Source organism: Mesocricetus auratus, unplaced genomic scaffold (assembly GCF_017639785.1).
Source record: "Mesocricetus auratus isolate SY011 unplaced genomic scaffold, BCM_Maur_2.0 Super-Scaffold_100023, whole genome shotgun sequence".
In the NCBI taxonomy this organism is placed as follows: Eukaryota; Metazoa; Chordata; class Mammalia; order Rodentia; family Cricetidae; genus Mesocricetus; species Mesocricetus auratus.
The window spans coordinates 4662602-4676765 of NW_024429204.1; the positions used below are offsets into that span (position 1 = coordinate 4662602).

The 14164-nt window shown below is 50.5% G+C and overlaps 1 long non-coding RNA gene across 2 annotated transcripts; it reads left to right on the forward strand.

The window, feature by feature from the left end:
• Positions 1–11030: 11030 nt before the first annotated feature.
• On the forward strand, positions 11031–13842 carry LOC121133724. 2 transcript variants are annotated; one of them, XR_005870695.1, is made up of 4 exons: positions 11031–11374; positions 11587–11703; positions 12492–12684; positions 12811–13842. It is a non-coding gene; the product is annotated as an uncharacterized LOC121133724 (long non-coding RNA). The 2 variants fall into 2 exon arrangements; XR_005870697.1 differs by having other exon boundaries at positions 12492–12675.
• The last annotated feature ends 322 nt before the right edge of the window (positions 13843–14164 follow it).

Genomic DNA, 14164 nt, shown 5'->3' on the forward strand with positions numbered 1-14164 from the left:
TCCAAAGCCACAGGGAAACCCTGTCTCGAAAAACCAAAAAAAAAAAAAAAAAAAAAATTCGTGATCACGGAGAGTAAGTTTTAGAGAGAAGATTCTTCTAGATTCATAGATGGGAACTGAGTTGAGCCTACACGGAAGTGGGTCACGTGACGGGAAGGGAGCATCAGAGATGTGGAGGGAACCGGAGTTGCTAGAAGTGTGTCTGGGCTCTGGGGCGGAGAGAAGGAAAACTTAAAACGACAGGCAGACTCAACAAAACCCCCAGGAAGACTTGTAGGCAGGCAGATCTCTGTGAGTTCGAGGCCGGGCTGGCCCGACAGCCTCCAAAACAATACAGAGAAACCCTGTCTCGTAAAAACCAACAAAAAAAAAAATTAAGGTGAACCTGCCTTTCCAGGGTGGCCCTGCTTCCTGAAGAGTGGTCCCTTAGCCAGGGCATTGGCCGGCCTAACTAGAACCTGAGGGCTCCATCCAAACAAAACAGTTCATTCTCTTGTCCAGAAGGAAATTCTTGACCTTAGTGGGTCTTAGCCACCACCGTGACAGCAGCATGGACATGGTCTCTGAAATGAAACAAATGTGATGCTGGTCCCAGCTGTTGCTACGCCGGCAAATGTGATGCTGGTCCCAGCGGTTGCTACGCCGGCAGAGCTTGCTACATCTTCCGCCTGTGGCTGTTCTCACTCTCGGCCTCACCTTGAGGCAGGGTAGTCCTTGTTTCACTAATTGTTAACTATCGTAGCTGACACTACTGTTGAATTTTCATGACAAATGAAGAACTCGTAAAAATAACCATCATTTGTCTGACATTTCTGTTTGCACTTGGGTTTGCAATATTTTGGCAATTTTGTTGACATAAATATCTTCGAGGTTTGGCAGGGCTGTGGTGACAAACATTTAATCCCAACACTCGGGAGGCAGAGGCAGATGGATCTCTGTGAGTTCGAGGCCAGCCTGGTCTACTGACTGAGTTCCAGGACAGGCTCCAAAGCTACAGAGAAACCCTGTCTAAAAAACATAAAAAGAAAAGAATCGTTGAGGTTTTATCAGATTGTCCCACTGTAGGACACACACCGTATCTTGTTGAGTTGTCCTTTAAGTTGATCTGTAGCCCAAGCAAGCCTTGAACTTGTAATCCTCCTGCCTCCCACCACCTGCCTGCATGCAGACCCGAGACACCAGGCCAGATCCAACTTCCAGACGTCCCACTCTGACACATGCTGGGCAGGCAATAGCCTGTGTGTGTGTGTGTGTGTGTGTGCGCACGTGCGTGTGCGTGTGTGTGCGTGTGCGCGTGTGTGTAAACGAGCAGACGTCTAGCCTTCTATCAGAGCCGGAGAAGCGAGATGACGGCAGGTCTTCTCCCGCTCTCTGCTGCCCCATCTGCTGGTGGTGAAACAGTGGGCCGCTCAGTCCCAGGCTTTGGTAACAGGCGCTTGGCTCTGGCGCTCGGAACAGAAAGAAAAGGAGGTCAAAGGGGGGAGTGAATGCGGGCACTGCGGCTTGTAATACTCTTCTATGAATGGTAGGGCCTCTTGCAGGCGCGGACAGTACCGCCGTGATGTTTAGTTTCATCTGTCACCAGGACACGGTCTAGAATCGCCTCAGGAAAGAGCCTCATTGAAGAACTGTCTGAACTTGCTCTGTAGACCAGGCTGGCCTCGAACTCACAGAGATCCGCCTGCCTCTGCCTCCCGAGTGCTGGGATTAAAGGCGTGCGCCACCACCGCCCAGCTCCGGTATTTTCAAATTTGCTTTTGTCGGTATTTTATCGCAGCCATAGAAAGGAGACAGGGACAGGCAGCTACCCACAAAGCCTCGCCAGGCCCAGGCGACAAAGCCGCAGCAGCCGCAGTTCTGTGGCCCTCCCGCGGGCTTCTTTTCATGCAGGTGGCCGTGGGGGGGCCAGAGTGTCCCCGAGGGAAGTAGGGAGCCCAAGCTCGGTATCTCGAGGGTGGATGTTGGTTTCGGCCTCAAGGCTTTCTTTCCTCCTTGGAAATCTCACGCTCTTCAGGCCAACGGCCAAGCTGCCTCCAGACTCCTGTAGCCGTCTGTGCCTTTGGCTGCGCAGTGTCTGTCACCTGTCTTCCCTCTGGTGATGCGGTGACGCTGCTTTACTAGCTCGTGCCCAAGCTGGTCCTTGGTTCTCAGGGGCATCGTGCTGGTTGCCTGAAATCTGCCACAAGAGGAGTGTTCCCGCCCGAGACATTGGCGAAGGTGTACAATCTTTTTTTTTTTTTTTTTTTTTTGAGACAGGGTTTCTCTGTATTGTTTTGGAGGCTGTCCTGGAACTCGCTGTGTAGACCAGGTTGGCCTTGAACTCACAGAGATCCCCCCTGCCTCTGCCTCCCGAGTGCTGGGGTTAAAGGCGTGCGCCACCAACGCCAGGCTGCGGTGTACAATCTTATCGTGGTTCATTTTTTCCTTCGGACATTGGACTCAAGACCTTGTACACGCACGCCAGGCAAGTACTGAGTTACACCCCTCATCGCCCACTCTTTGTCTAGATTGTTCCTGCTCACCCTCCACGCGTGTTCTGTGAAGCTTTCTCAGATTCCCACAGAGCAATATGGAGATGCAATCAACTTCCCTGATAAGTATGCGGGGCTGGGTGCTGTCCAAACACAGCCCTCACGCCTCCATCAAAGCCTTTGCATCCTGTCGTCGGTAAGTGTTTGACTGTCTCCCCAGAAGCTTCTGTGGGCGAAGACTGCGATCTATGTTGGTCTGTAAAACCCTCTAGGGAGGTGGCTTACAGAGTGAGGTCTTTGTGAATGCCTTCCTATTTGATTGAGTAGAAAGTAGGGGGAAGAAACTGCATTGCATTCCCTGGGTGTAATACCGACATTGTGAGCGGTGCTGAATGTTTTCTCAAGAGCTTCCGAGGGACAAGTCACATACGAACTCTACACAACAAACCTGTACAAGGGCGCTAGCCATCTAAGGGTTCTGGGGGTGTTGGCAGGCGCGCTTGGGGCTGTAAAAACTGAGGTATGAAGCTGGGGGCTTATGTCTCTGGAGATTAGGTGGGGGAAGCATTACAGTTTTATAACATTTATGTGTGTGTGTAAGTGTGTGTGAGTGTGAGTGAGTGAGTGAGTGTGTGCATATGAGTGTGTGCGTTTGAGTGTGTATGTATGTGTATATGAGTGTGTGTGAGTGTATGAGTATGTGAGTGTGTGTATTCATGTGAGTGTGTGTATGTATGTGTGAATGTGTATGAGTGTGTGTGTGTGTGAGTGTGTTCCTTGTCTCCCTTCACTTCATGGGTTCTAGGGATCAAATTCAGATCATCAAGCTTGGAGGCAAGCGTCCTTACCTGATAAGTCATCTTGCCATTGGAGGAACGCATTTTATTTATTTGTTTGTTTGATTATGACGCAGAGTCTATGTAAAGACCAGCAGGCTGGCCTTTAACTTATAGAGATCCCCCTGCCTCTTCACCAGGCTTTTCCTTCACTCTCGATTTGAGATGGAATTTTATGTAGCTCACACTGGCTTTCACGTTCATATGAAGTCTGATGGCCCTCTGTAAGAACAGCCATCGCTGGGAACGGAACCCTGGGCCCTCTGCAAGAACAGCCATCGCCCTTAAGCACTGAGCCAACTCTCCAGTGTCCCAGGGACAGTCATTCTGTAACAGCACCCGGTGAGGGCGGAGCGTTGCAGAGAGAAGTGTGGACTGACGAGGGGGTCTCTCTGGAGGAGCTGGAGCCCAGCACAGAAGCAGGGAAGGAGTGTGGCGGCATCCTGTGGGGAGAAGGAAACCGGGGTAATGGCTGAGAGCAGCAATTTCCACGCCGTGTTTTGCAGAACAGTATTTGGCAATGGACGTTCAGGGATGTGAGCAACCGTGTTGGATTAGGCTGTGACTGGCTCGGAGAGGACCCAAAGGGAAGAAACCACTTAGCTTTCTCCGATGGACTTCCCACAGAACACTCATTAGCGTCTTTCAGACTAGCCAGGTTCCAGGCTCTGTGGAAACAGTAACCAACAGCCTGGCTTGTTCTTAAGTTTGCCTTTAGTCCCAGCACTTGGGAGGCAAAGGCAGGCGGATCTCTGTGAGTTCAAGGCCAGCCTGGTCTACAGAGTGAGTTCCAGGACAGCCTCCAAAACAATACAGAGAAATCCTGTCTTGAAAAACAAACAAACAAAAATTAACTTTAGATTCCTGGGGTACAAAGGTTCACACTGGTAACCCTACCACTGAAGAGAATGTTCTGGAACTCAATTCCAGCCTGGGTTACCATGTGAGAGGCTGGATTTCTCTGTAGCCTGTCCTGAAATTCAGACCTTAGCCTCGAGCTCACAGAGATCCGCCTGCCTCTGCCTCCTGAGTGCCGGGATTAAAGGCGTGGGCCACCACCTGCCAGGTTTATGATTTCTTTGAATGACTAAAGGGCGATTTTACTTTTAACTATGTGGATGTGCACACAGGTGATGCAGGTACTAGAAACGGAACTCTTAACCCCTGGGGCAGGATGCTTGCCTGCCAGCCTTCCCCTGCCCCCACGATGGATTCTTAGCCCTCTCTTTTCTGCAAGTTTCTTTGCCGAATCAACATAAAAGTAGCTAATATACCCAGGCTGGCCCCAAGCTTGCCATGCAGCCAAGGCTAACGTATGTCACCCGGCTGACACTCACCTTCTTATTTTAAAGTTTTCTTATGGCACACCATCATTATCTGTGAACTTTATAGTCCTGTTTGCCGTAGCTCAGGACCAGTTAGTTAACCAATCCCCTCCACCCTTCCCTCCCCATCCCCTCTGTACTCTCCGCCCTCTGGTAACTGTCATTATCCCAACTTCCACGAGGTCTCTGATACACAAATGGGATCAAGTAGTTTTTATCTCCCTGGGCCTGGACCACTTAACAACGGCCTCTAGTTCCATGGATGGTGTTACAAATGACAGTTTTTATGGGTGAGTAGCGTTACGTTGTGTATTTGCGCCGTTTTTTTTTTCTCTATCCACTTATCAACTGATGGGACTGAACACCACCACCAATCCATGTGACGCTTTTAGAAAGAGAGACAGACAGACAGACAGAGAGACACACAGAGAGAGTGTGTGTATGTGTTTCATAGTTCCGGCTAGCCTTGAACTCACTTTGCAGTCAAGGATGATTTTGAATTTTTGTTCCTCCTGCTGCCACCTCTCCAGTCCTAGAAGGACAGGCGAGGGCCGCCATGGGTGATGCTGTGTGGAGATAAGGACAGCACGGGATACCCATGCTCTGGGCAAGCCCTCGGTAAACGTCCCAGGTTGGCTTGAGGTTGAGGCGTAGCCCAGGTTAACCCTGAATTTGTAATTCTCATGCCCCATCCTGATTATCCTGGGATTGCAAGCCTGTGCTAGCCTGTCCAATTTCCCCATTTCCCTTCCCCTCCCTTCCTCTCTTCCCCTCCTCCCCCTCCCCCTCCTTCCTTGAGACAGGGTTTTGCTAAGTAGGTCAGGCTGACTTTGAACTTGAGGCAATTTTCCCTGGCTCAGCCCCTAATAGCTGGGGTCTCAGAAGTGCACACTAGACTGGATCAAGCCCTGGGCCTTCGCGTGATAAGTGAGCACCCTGAGCTAGGCCACGTCAGCACTCAGAACAGGAAAAGGAATGGCCAGTCAGACCACAGCCAGTGGCACGAGCTGAGACTCGAGGAGCCTGCCTGTTGAGCAAGTGTGTGTGTGTGTGTGTGTGTGTGTGCATGTGCCTGTGTGTGCGTGTGCACGTGTGTGTGCACTCCTTGTGTATGTCACGTGTGTGTGCATATGGGGTTACATAGTATGTCCCTTGGCTGACTTTCCCTCGAACCCACCCAGCAATCAGTGGTTCCAGTGGGGTTTTCAATAGCAGAGGTCCCCGATTTGAGGATGTAACAGCAGGAGACAATGGTGACAGTTCAGAGGAGTGGAAAGGAATGCCAGCCTTGGAGGAAGTGGTTATTGGTACTGAACAGGAAGTGTTGCAGAGTTCAGAAGATTCTGGGCCAAAGAGGAGACGGTTCCAGGTAAGGTACCCGGAACTGTTCTACACCCCAGAGTCTAGGGTGTCCCTGAGAGAGCTGTGATTGCGAAACCCCTTGTCAAATGGTAGTTTGGACAGCAAGTCGGCTTTGCAAGCCACAGAGGCATCAGAACGCCCGGTTTTGGTCTGAATTGTGAAACATTTTTTTTATTTTAAACAAGATTTAATTTTATTTTTTTATTCGTGTGTGTCAGGTGTGTAAGGCTGGAAGTGGTGTCAGGCCCCCTGAGAGTTACAGGTGGCTGAGAGACTTCTAACAGGTGCTGGGAAGGGAACTCTGGAGCAGCTAGCTCTCAGAAATCCTGAGCCATCGCCCCAAGCTCCTTTATTTTTTTTTGTTTGTTTTTTGAGACAGAGTTTCTCTGTATTGTTTTGGATCCTGTCCTGGAACTCGCTGTGTAGACCTCCTGGAATTCACAGAAATCCACCTGCCTCTGCCTCCCGAGTGCTGGGGTTAAAGGCGTGTGCCACCAATGCCCAGCTGCTCCTTTATTTTTTTGAGACAGAGTCCCATGTAGCCCAGGCTGAATTAAAACCCACTAAGTAGTTGGGGATGATCTTGAACTCCTGACCCTCCTGTAATTCCACGCATGGTCCACTACACCAGACTTGATGAGTGCTTACTGAGAAGGAAGAAAAGTTAATTCACCCTTTCTGTGGCTGCCCACTGTCCCCTGTGTTCAAGAGTCCTATGAACAAGGAGGCAGCTGTGCTTTGTACTGGTACCCATGGAAAGATTAAGAGTTTTCCACCACTGGCGTAGGCAATCACAGGCAGCACAAACTCCAGGAGCAGTTTGCTGATAGAAGCACAGATCTCGCGATAAGAATATCCAAGGAGGGGCTGGAGAGATGGCTCAGAGGTTGAGAGCACTGGCTACTCTTCCAGAGGTCCTGAGTTCAATTCCCAGCACCCACATGGTGGCTCACAGCCATCTACAATGAGATCTGGTGCCCTCTGCTGGCCTGCAGGCAGAATGTTGCAGACTAAATAAATAAATCTGGAAAAAAAAGAAAAGAATATCTAAGGAATATCATTCCACTATAGCGAAGGACAGTTTTGATTTTTTTTTTTTTGGTTTTTCGAGACAGGGTTTCTCTGTGGCTTTGGAGGCTGTCCTGGAACTAGCTCTTGTAGACCAGGCTGGCCTCGAACTCACAGAGATCCGCCTGCCTCTGCCTCCCGAGTGCTGGGATTAAAGGCGTGCGCCACCAACGCCCGGCTAGTTTTGATTATTTTTAAATCATATTTATTTTATGTGTGTAAGTATTTTGCCTGCATGTTTATGTGTGTGTTTTGTGCCCTTGGTGGTCAGAAGAGAACATCAGATCCCCCAGGACTGGAATTATAGACAATTATGATCTTCTGCAACAGTCACAAGAGCTCTTAACCACTGAGTCATCTCTCCAAAAATATAAATAAACATATATATGTTGTTTCCTGTTCCTGCCTCAGTAGCCTCCTGCCTGGAACATAAGAGGCACAGAGCATATAGTTTTTTGTTTGTTTGTTTTTGTTATTGTTTTTTCGAGACAGGGTTTCTCTGTATTGTTTAGGAGCCTGTCCTGGAATTCGCTCGGTAGACCAGGCTTGGTCTCGAACTCACAGAGATCTGCCTGCCTCTGCCTCCCGAGTGCTGGGATTAAAGGCGTGCACCATCACCGCCAGGCTCATATAGTTTTTAAAATGAATATACGTAGACTAAATTAGTAGATGGCTTTTGCAAGGAGTTTGTCATTTGTCTGTCTTCCAGGGTGCCAAGGATAGAATCCCTCAGCCTCATACATGCTGGGCAAACGCTGCTTCAGAGACCTGAGTCGTACCCATAGCTAGTAAATCATTATTATTGTATGTATTATGTAAAAATGAGAGTCAAAGAACCCTTCTAGACATTCAGCATAAGAACCAACTTTAGCCGGGCATTGGGGTCACGTGCCTTTAATCCCAGCACTTGGGAGGCAGAGGCAGGTGGATCTCTGTGAGTTCGAGGCCAACCTGGTCTACAAGAGCGAGTTCCAGGACAGGCTCCTAAACAATACAGAGAAACCACGTCTCGAAGAACAAAAGAACAATCTTTAACAACCAAGGTCAGACCTAGCCAACTCAGTGAGTTGGGGCAGGGGGTGGGGCTGAGGGCGGAGCTGGGGCCCGGAGGGGGCAGGGCCAGATAAGGAGAGGGCGGGGGCACTGCCCACTTCAAAGTGAGCTTAGCAAAATTTCTTTTCATTTGTCTGTTCTTTTGTTTTTCTGTATGTAAGTCTTCTTTTAAAAACTTTTATTTTTAAATTTCTGTGTGTTTGTAGGCATGTGTACTTGAGTGCCAGTGTCTGCCGAGGGCAAATGAGGGTGTCGGATCCCCTGGAGCTGGAGTTACAGGAGGTTGTGAGCTGCCTTACCTGGGAGTTACGCACCCGGGTAGCGAGTGCTGGCTGCTTGGGAGACTCCTGTCAAGCACAGCCAGGTCTGCCCCAAGGTCTCAGCAGAGCCCCCAGCATGCCCAGGCAAGGGGTGTTCTGCTGGCTTTCCGAATAAACCACAGAGCTTTGACTTCAAGTGTTTAGAAGTGAGCTTGAAGCCAGCTGGTGGTTGCGCACGCCCTTAATCCCAGCACTTGGGAGGCAGAAGTAGGCGTATCAATGGGTTCACAGCCAGCCTGGTTTACAGTTCCAGTTCCAGGAAAGCCAGGACTACACAAAGAAGCCCTGTCTGGGCAAACCAAAAATAAAAATAAAAATAAAAATAAAATAAAGGAGAAAATAAGTTAGCTTTAGAAAAGTCAGTGTATCTAACAGAAGCTGTGAGGGAACTTTGAGACAACCTGTTCCTGCTCCTGGGTGTTAAACAGTAATTATCTTATGCTCATTGCAACTAGAAGGGAACAAAACAAACTTTTTTTTTTTCAAGACAGGGCTTCTCTGTGTAGCCCCGGCTGTCCTAGAACTCACAGAGATCCGCCTGCCTCTGCCTCCCCAGTGCTGGGACTAACCGCGTGCGCCACCACTGCCTGGCATTAAAACAAGCTTTTAAAAAGTGTTCCTAGCAGGTGGATCTCTGTGAGTTCAAGGCCAGCCTAGTCTACAGAGTGAGTGCCAGGACAGGCTCCAAAGCCATACAGAAACCCTGTCTGGAAAACAAAACAAAAACAAAAACAAAAAAAACCCCAAGAAACTGTAAAATGCAGCCTCCACCTGGAGAGACGGCTCCGTGGCTTAAGAGCACTTCCTGCTCTTCCAGAGGATCCGAGCTTTGTTCCCAGGACACAAGTCCGCCAACTGTAGCAGCAGCTCCAGGGGAACCGATGCCCTCTTCTGGCCCCCTCAGGCACTGCACGCAGGTGCACAAACCTACACTCAGACAGACATACATAATGGAAATAAAGTCGTAAAATGAAATCTTTCCCTTTCTAAATATATACATTCATGGTCACTGTAGCAAAACACTTGGGATAATTAGCTTAGAAAGAGAAAGGCTTGTGGGGTGTGCATGGTGGACTAACACCTTTACTCTCAGCACTCAGGAAGCAGACACAGGCAGGCATATCTCTGTGTATTCAAGGCCAGCCTGGGCTGTCTACATAGAGAGCTCCAGGTCAGCCAGGATTACGTCTGGCTGTCTCAAGGAGGGGGGGGGGAGAAAAGGTTTTCTAGGACTCACTGTTAATAACTTTCAGTTCCCCGGGCATTGGTGGCGCACGCCTTTAATCCCAGCCCTCAGGAGGCAGAGGGAGGAGGATCTCTGTGAGTTTGAAGGTAGCCTGGTCTACAGAGTGAGTTCCAGGACAGGCTCCAAAACAATACAGAGAAACCCTGTCTCGGAAAACAACGACAACAATAGCTTTCAGTTCATGATCAATCGACTCTGGGACTCTGGGCCTAGGATGAACGACAGAAAGCCAAGTGGGGACCAGGGGATATGTCCCCAGTGACCAAAAGATCCCCCAGTGGCTGTGGAATAATCCTTTATTGGTCACCGTGGATATGTGTTACTCTCATTGGTCTAATAAAGAGCTGACTGGCCAATAGCTGGGCAGGAGGAGGTGAGGTGAGAGTTGCCAGACTGAGAGAATGCTGGGGAGAAGAGGGGCACAGCCTTGGGGTGTCACCAGCGAGACGCAGAGGAAGCAGGAGACGAACGCACCCGGCTGAAACAAGGCACCTCCACACGGTAGAGCGTGACTAAGAAATACACATTAAGATGCAAGCGCTAGTTAGTAACAAGCCTAAGCTGTCAGCCGAGCGTCTATAGTTAGTACTAAGTCTCTGTGTGGTTATTTGGGAGCTGGTTGGCCGGACAGAGCTGGCCGGTGTGATGAGAAACTCTGCCTACACCTCACCTCCCAAAGGTTCCACCATCTCCCAGCAGTACCCTTCTGGGGACCAACTGTTTAGTGTATATGCTTTTGGGAGATACTCAGTATCCAGTACCAACTGTTTAGTGTATATGCTTTTGGGAGATACTCAGTATCCAAACTGTAACACCTTCACATAGTGCATGCATGCATCTACACACTTAAATGCATCTATATATGCACATGTATAGCTGCATACATGTCTATACATGCATCAGTGTCTAAGTGCAGGATAAATGTAGAAAGTGAATGTGGGTTACCATCGTCTCCTTTCCTTCTTGTTTTTTTTTTTTTTTTTTTTTTTTAAAACGAGACAAGGGCTCGCTGTGCAGCCATGGCTGGCCTGGAACTCACTCTGCAGACCAGGCTGACCTCCAACTGTCAGGGCTCCACCTGCCTGTGCCTCGTGGGCAGTGGGATTAAAGGTGTTTCCAGCCTATTTTTTGTTGTTGTTTGTCTCCAAAGCAGGCTGTTGTGTGGCTTGGGCTGGCCCCTGACTCAGCACGCAGTCACCCTGCCTCTGTCTCCTGAGTGTGGGGTTACAAGCACGCCTGGTTCTGGTGTCGTCCCTTTCTGGGAAATGTTTTTAGTCATTTAGGAAGTTCTGACTAATCTCTACAGGGCTAACAGGGAGATGGTCAGCGTGGGCAGCCAGGACACCTGGTGTGATGGTATTGTCAACCTGACAACTAACCTGGGGGTTGTATCTCTAGGCGTGCACATGCCTATGTCGATTGTCTCGTGTGGTATTGGCCCCCACACTCTCATGGGGAGTGGCACCATCAGGGGGCGTGGCTTTGTAGGAGTGGGTGTGGCCTTGTGAGAGGAAGTGTGCCACTGTGGGGCGGGTTTTGAGGGTTTTTGTGTGTGTGTAAGCTTTGCCCAGTGTCACAGTCAGTTGACTTCTGTTGCCCTGCGAGATGGGGGACTCTCATCTCCGGCACCACGTCTGCCTGCGAGCCGCCATGCTCCCCCACCATGATGACAATGGACTAAACCCCTGAAACTGTGAGTGAGCCGCCCCAGCTGAATGTCTTCTTTATACACGTTGCTGTGGGCACGGTGTCTCTTCACAGGAATGAAAAAACCCTAAGACACTTTCGTTTCATTAATTAGGGTTAGACAACTCGCCTGCAGTAGATGGCCCCGTTCCCCGCTGGAGATCCAGGACTATACACGGAGCGTAGGTACATTCATCCGTTTCTGCTTCCTGATTATAGATTCCGTGTCGTCGGGCCCAAAGGAAGCTCCAGTTCCCCTACCTGCAAAAGGCAGCCCGAACATCCAGAAATGAGCCCAACCTGGACTATCGGAGGGTTTCTGGCAGCAAGATAAAAGTCAGCATTCTTTAGGAACTTGGGAAACTGGAGTCATTCCCTTACCTGTGGCAGAAGGGACACACGACCACCTGAGGTGCCTGTCAGCCTATCAAAGCCGTGCTGGCCTCCAGGCCCCTCGGCATCGCAAGCACCTGTTGTACATTTCAACGTCCACACTGGCTTCCCAGCCCTGCTCACATCTTCCTCTACCCTAAACCGCACCCCCCTCCCAGCTCACAGGCTCCTCCCCCAGCTCACAGGCCCCTCCCCAGCTCGCAGGCTCCTCCCCCAGCTCACAGGCTCCTCCCCCAGCTCACAGGCCCCTCCCCCAGCTCACAGGCTCCTCCCCCAGCTCACAGGCCCCTCCCCAGCTCACAGGCTCCTCCCCCAGCTACTACTCATCCTTATAACCTGGCTGTTTCCACTGTTCTAACTCCCACTTCTCTCTCTCTCTCTCTCTCTCTCTCTCTCTCTCTCTCTCTCTCTCTCTCTCCCTCCCTCCCTCCCTCCCTCCCTCCCTCCCTCCCTCCCTCCCTCCCTCCCTCCCTCCCTCTCTCTCTCTCTCTCTGTCTCTCTCTTTCTCTCTCCACTTATTCTCTACCCCACTCTGCCACTTCCCTAGGCCTGGCCATGTCCAATCTACTTTTTCTTCTTTACCGCACCCCTCCCCCACCCCGCATAGAGATGCGACCAGCTACTCCAAGCCACCCCTTCCTAGACTTCCCAAGCTTGGACGGCCGGCCCTGGAACTGTGGACCACAGCTACTCTGTCCTCCTGAAAATCGCCTTTGCCTTTTATCACACAGACAGAAAGGTGACTAAGGCAGCATCCTCCCAAAGTTTTCTTCCCTGCATTGGTGCAAAAACATCGCCACCTTGTGGAAGTCGTTTCCCCTGGATTTAGTGTCTTCGGTTACGCAAGAATGAGGCTCCCTTTGTGACCATTCTCTCACCCTGCCTCTTGCCAAGTTCCCAGTAGGATCCATCAGGGTGAAAACCGTGAGCGGGGCGGGGCGGGGGTGGGGGTGGGGGTGGGGGTGGGTCTTGCCATGCGGCACCTTGTGGGAGCCAAAGGACGGCAGAGGAAACCAGCGCCTGAGTCCCTTTTTCTTGGTTCCTTCTCAGAATCCCTCTAAGTGAGCTGCCCCTCCACACCACCCTACCTGTGTACTTAGGGTGGGGGGACTCCGATCCCCGATCAGGACTGGGCACTCAGCTCCCTGGGTGCTCCAAGCACAGGGCGTGTCAGAAAGAAACTTTTCTTCCTGAATCTGGAAGGGCAGGAGGCTAAGGGTGTTGAAGCTGCTTGTCAACGCAGGGGAGAAAGGAGCTGATGTTGACAGTGCCGAACCAGGGCTGGAGAAACATCACACATGCTGAGGCAAGACTGAGAGCTGCCTGAAGTCTGGAACTTTCCCCTTGGCTTCACACATGTTGCGAATGTACAGTCAATCTCCTTTTCCTCGTTAAAGAAGCGAACAGATGCCTTCCTCTCTAGCATCTTCATAACGTTGGTTTTCAGGTCACTCTCCTGTGCATCGGCTGTGAGGGAATACTCTCGGCTTGCAGGAGCAGAGTATCTGGGCTCTGCTGCTGACACAGTGTCCTTGCTGTTGCTGATTCTTACGCCGGAGCCTAGGCATCTTGGGTAAATTAGAGGTCTAAGTGCCGATGTCTGAGCTTGTCTTTTTTGGATCGGCGTCTTGTCCCTTGGTTTCTGGTTTCTTCCTGCTCCTCCGGCCAGTGTGACCTGTGCTTGAGCACAGGGTCTCTTCTTGAGTTGAGGCTGGACTTCTGATGGTTGATGGTCTGGGTGGCCTCTGGTTGAGCAGGGGACCTCCAGTGGCGTTGGGGGATGGGCTTTGATGATGAGTCCACCGGTATGCAGCCTACCTGGAATTCAGTCAGCCAGCGTGGATCAGGGGTCCTAAACATTTTTTTAAAAGGAAGAAAGAAGGAGGGACAGGAAAATACCTGGAGAAAATAAGAGGGAGAACCAGTAGGACGGCTCAGCGGGTAAGAGAGCCTGCTGCCCAGCCCGAGGACCTGAATTTAACCCTAGGAGCCTAGAACTCGGGAGGAGAGAAGAGCCACAAGATGCCCCTTGACCTCCGCACATGCTCTGTGACATACATGCCCACAAGATAAGCAAATAAAATGCAGCTTGTATACAAAATAATTACATAAGATGTAGTTTTGAAAAATGTAGGGGCCTGGGCCTAGAGAAACAGAGCTACGCCTTTGATCCCAGCACTCGGGAGGCAGAGGCAGGAGGATCTCCGTGAGTTCGAGGCCAGCCTGGTCTACAGAGCGAGTTCCAGGACAGCCTCCAAAGCCACAGAGAAACCCTGTCTCGAAAAACCAAAAAAAAAAAAAAAAAAAAAAAAAAAGATTACGTAAGGCAGTCACGTGCGGTAGTGTACACATTTAATTCCAGCACTTGGGAGGCAGAGGCAGAGGCAGAGGCAGGTGGGCCTCT